This window comes from Myotis daubentonii, chromosome 8 (genome assembly GCF_963259705.1).
Source record: "Myotis daubentonii chromosome 8, mMyoDau2.1, whole genome shotgun sequence".
NCBI classification, from domain to species: Eukaryota; Metazoa; Chordata; class Mammalia; order Chiroptera; family Vespertilionidae; genus Myotis; species Myotis daubentonii.
This window is the reverse complement of record NC_081847.1, coordinates 30152676-30157931: the sequence shown is the minus strand read 5'-3', so window position 1 is coordinate 30157931 and position 5256 is coordinate 30152676. Positions and strand designations below refer to the sequence as shown.

Here is a 5256-nt window from a genome sequence, read left to right as displayed (position 1 = left end):
CCAGGGACATTACACAATGATAAAAGATCAATCCAACAAAAGAGGTAGCAATTCTAAATATATATGCACACACCCAAAAACCGCAGATCTTCAAAATACATGAAGCAAAAACTGATAAGGAGAAATTGATAAATCCACTATTATAGTTGGAGACTTCAACACTGTCCTCTCAGTAATTGATAGAACTGAACAACACCCTCAACCAACAGGATTTAATTAACATTTACAGAACACTCTACCCAATAACAAATATGCCTAATTAATTTTTAATAAAGTAGCAAAAAAAATCCAACGGAGGAGGGATAGCCTGTACAATAAGTGATGCAATGGATGTTGATTGGCAAAAAATGAGCCTCCACTTAAACTTCACACCTTACCGTATATAAAAAATAACTCAAAATGGATCATGGACCTAAATGTAAAACATAAAAGTATAAAACTTTTTTAAAAAAATCTTTGAACCTGGGGTTAAGCAAAGAGTTCTTGGTGGTTAAATGGAGTAAACCGCACGTATCCTCAGCACTGCTGGCATTGCCTTCCCCTGAGTGCACCTGGAAATGGCAAACTCAAGAAGCGAAAAGGATGAATTAGAAGAAGAAAATGTGATACTCACATTGGTTCCAATAAGCGAGGAACATAATGAACATCAAATGGAACCAAGTGTTTCTTCAACCTCAGACAACAAACTGACAGCGCCTGGGACAAACGATAAAGTCAATCTTCCTCAAATGAATGAACAATTCAAAGATGGCCCAAAACCAATCCTTCCCTTGCCAACCAATTTGCCATCATTTAATAAAGTGCGTCACGACACTTTGCGGAACTGGTGCCAACAATTGAATTTGAGTACCGATGGTAGGAAAATAGAGGTTTATCTGAGGCTCAGCGAACACGCTTATTTTGAAAAAAAAGCGAGTGAATAGGAAGCATGGAGACAATGTAAAGAATGTTGCTGAAACACCAGAGGAGGCCACATTGCAGTCATGTTCGGGGAAACTGACCAAGAGATCAAGGAGTAAGAAAAGTCATCAGATGAGCAAAAGAGAGGAAGAGACTCATACGGTTGAGATGACCAGTATAATTGAAGTGGCCAATACAGTTGAAGTGGCCAATACAGTTGAAGTGGCCAGTACAGTTGAAGTGGCCAATACCGTTGAAGTGACAAATAAAGTAGAAGTGATAACTTCAGCTTGTGAGGCCATGCTGGCAGCATGGTCAAGAATTGCTGCAAGAGGCTCGCTATCTAAGGCTGCGAATTCATACAGCATTCCTATTTCTGTTGAGAATTTTCTGCTGCAAACATCTGGTGTCAGGTGGTGTGTGGTCCATGGCAGACATCTCTTGGCAGACAAAAAGGGTTGGGTTCGCCTGCAGTTCCACGCAGGTCAGACCTGGGTGCCTGACACTCCCACGAAGATGATTTCTCTCTTACTTTTACCGGCCTGTACTTTCCCATCCCCAGACCTAGAAGATAACATGTTATGCCCTGACTGTGTTAAGAGGAATAAAGGGATGGTGGAGAAATTAGTTAAAATGAGGAAGAGATAAAGTAACCTGGTTTGAACACTCTCAACACAGAAGAAATGGTGGAGAGCTCACAACTAAATTAACTTGTGTCCCACTGATTGCTGTGCTCTGCCCTGGACACCCTCAGCATTCCTGATGCCTTGAGTACAGATGTGAATGTTAAATTCTATATTGGAGGTTTGCCACTGCTGCTTCAGGTGTTCAGCTATGTAGAATATGGTTTTGTTGTAATTAATAGATTTTTAAAGCAGCTTTAAGGCTTTTGGAAAAATTGAGCAGAAAGTAAGAGTTCCCAAATTCTGTCTCTCATCCCCCCCATTTCCCCTACTGTCAACACCCTACACCAGAATGGTAAATTTGTTGAACTTACATTGACCCATCATTATCACTGAAAGCCCGTAGTTGACGTTAGGGTTCACTCTTTCACACTCTATGAGTTTTGACAAATGTATAGAGATGTATCCACTATTATAGAATCATACAAAAATAGTTTCACTGCCCTAAACATTCTATACTCCTATTTGACATTCTCTGTTCCCAATCCCTGACCCCCTGATATTTTTACTGTATCCATAGCTTTGTCTTTTCCAAAATGTCATACAATTGGAATCATACCATAGCCTTTTCATAGTCACTTCTTTCACAGCAATGTGCATTTAAGGTTTCTCCCTGTCTTTTCACAGCTTGGTAGCCCACTCCTTTTTGGCACTAAATATTCAATTGTCTGGGTGTACCATAATTTAGCCATTCACACATTGAAGGTCATCTTGGTTGCTTCCAAATTTTGGCAATTATGAATAAAACTGTTGTAAACAAACAAACAAAAAAAAAGAGTTCTTGGAACTTGCCACCAAAATCATAACTCATAAAGGGAAAAATTGATACATTGGAGCTAATTAAAAATAAAAACCTTTTGTTTTATGAAAAACCCTGTGAAAAGGTTGAAGAGAGAAATATTTGCAAACTACATATCTGACAAAGAACTACTATCTAAGATATACTTTTTTACATGCTTAGGCATATATCCCAGAGAGGTGAAGATATATTTTCACTCAGAAACTTGCACACAAATGTTTGTAGCAATTTTATTTATAATTAGAGGCCCAGTGCACAAATTCGTGCACCAGTAGGGTCCCTTGCCTACCCTGTGAGATTGGGCCAAAACTGGCTCTCTGACATCCCCTGAGGGGTCCCGGAGTGTGAGAGGGCACAGGCCAGGCCAAAGGACCCCACCGGTGCACGATTGGGGCCAGGGAGGGCCACGGGAGGGCTCCAGGGTGTGTCCGGCCCATCTTGCTCAGTCCTGATCAGCCGGACCCCAGCAGAAAGCTAACCTACCAGTCAGAGTATCTGCCCCCTCATGGTCAGTGCATGTCATAGCGAGCAGTTGTGTGGCCTTAGCATATCATTAGCATATTGCACTTTGATTGATTGAATGGCCGACCGGACAACCGAATACTTAGCATATTAGGCTTTTATTGTATAGGATATCCCTAAACTGGAAACTCCCCAGATGCCTTTCAAAGAGTGAATGGTTTAACAAGTTTTGGTGTATTCATACCATGGAATGCTACTTAGCAATAAAAATGAATGAACTACTGATATGCTTGAATGAAATTATACAAAATTAAGAAAGCCAATATAAAAAAGATATATGTTTAGGCTCAGCCCCTCCTTCTCCCCCCATAAAGGCTCCAGTGTACAGGCCTGTGTCTCCCAATGTGAGGACAGAAGGACTGGTGTGACCCCTGGGCTACAGTGGGCATGGGGCTATTTATGCAAGTAGACCTGAGGCAGGATCTGTCAAAAAATAAATAAATAAAGAAGAAGATGATCATCAAGTAGGACTTCTGGTCTACCTGTTGCACACACTGATTGAAACAAAGCTAATCAAAAACTTGACAATTTAGGGAACGCTTACTGTTTTGAGTTTTCAGAATCTTAGAGCTTAGAGATCTAATAGACTACTTAGTGGTTTTCAAACTGTGAGTGTCTTTTCCATACATCAGCATCACCAAGTAATTTGACAGAAATGCAAATTCTCATTTCCCACCCCAGACCTACTAAACTGGAAACTGATATGGGAGCCCAGCAATCCTGGCTTTAAAAAGCCCCCGAAAGGGATGCTGATGCTCAAGTTTGAAAACCACCATTCCACTGGTACCCCATAATGCCGGTGATGGTGATGACACATTTTGTATTTTAATCACCTAGTGGAGACCCTCTGGCCACCTCACTGAATCACTGTCCTCTTTTCCAAGCTGCCTGTGACTCCCATCCATACATTCTCCATTTGTAAGCTTTCAAATAGGGGAGAAAGATAAAAAAAATCTTTCGAAAACCACCATCCCAGGTCACTGAAGCCCACAAGCTAAAGACATAATTTCCCATAAAAGACAAACTGTCAAGGGAATCCATGTGCCATTAGGCCCAGCTTAATGAGCACTCCAACACAGAGAAAAGTGATTATTTCCTAAAGCCTTTATCCTCTGCCCAGAAGTGATGCTATGAGAAGTGAAATTATACATAAATTAAATACTTTATAAAAGAGGCCTCAAATCTAAGTTACACTAAGTATAAATAATAACATTAATAACACCACCCTCATCTTGTCTTTATCTCTGGCCCTGGAAGGATCAAAGCCATCTGAGAGTTGCAGCTTCAAAGGCCTCTCATCCCAGGTCTGGGAAAGGCGTGCTCCAACAGGCCTCTCCCTCCTCAGTTCCCACATCTCACAGCCAGGAGAGGCACCAAATCACCTAAAGTGGTTGTTAGAGTCTTTCAGCCTTTTATAAAATTAACTAGAGGCCCGATGCACAAAATTCATGCAAGAGTAGGCCTTCCGTCCCCTGGCTGCTGGCACCAGCTTCCCTCCAGCACCAGGGACCCAGGCTTCCCTCTCAGCCCCGGCTTCATCCAGAAGGTCGTCTGGAATGACGTCAGGAAGGACGTCTGGTCTAATTAGCATATTGTGCTTTTATTATTACAGATGGTACTAAAAAAAGGGGTGTCCTCTACTGAAGCCATTAGTTTATGGGCAGGTCACCTGCTCCAGCCCTCAGGGCAGGCAGCTGGAATGGGAGTTGGCCCTAAGGCATTGGAGGGTGAGAGACACACTGACAGCCCAGCCCTTTTAGACCCTAACTTAGCAACTAAGCTGGGCTAAGTGGAAGAGGGAGGGGGATAGGAAGATGGCCCAGTGCCCACACCCAGGCTGGGGGGCACTGATCCCCTGAGAGCCAAGTTACCTGGGGAACCACCCTCCCACCTTCAGAGGGACAGGGCTGAGGCAGCGGAGGCCTGCAGGAGTGAAGCTGCTGGGATGGAGGACATCTGTGGGAGGTGCATATTTATACATTCACCCTCCAAAACCTGCAGTGGCTCAAGCTGACCTGGAAGCTGGACCTTTCTTTCTAACAGACGCCCAGGAGACGCTGCTGTTCCTCAAACCTCACAGAGTGTAGGAAGCTCTAAGCAAGTTCCCAGGAGCAGCCCCACACCTTTGAGAGGTTATTAATGGAGAGAGAGATTTCCTAACATCTAGCAGAGATCTGCTGCTCTAAGCAATGAGGAATTTGAGTGGGGAGGGCAGGGATAAGGTGGGGGGAGGGCAATGTTGAACTTTACCTGAGCCCTGGGATCCTGGAAAACAGTGCTGGGTAAGAAATCCTCCCACCCTTTTGTGTTCTTGAAAGGACTTTCTGCAAAGAACCATCCTTCCTCCATAGG

The 5256-nt window shown here is 43.2% G+C and overlaps 1 pseudogene; it reads left to right on the top strand.

Annotated features, from left to right (window-relative positions):
• The first annotated feature begins 556 nt into the window (after positions 1-556).
• On the top strand, positions 557-2218 carry LOC132240166 (developmental pluripotency-associated protein 2-like; annotated as a pseudogene).
• Positions 2219-5256: the final 3038 nt, after the last annotated feature.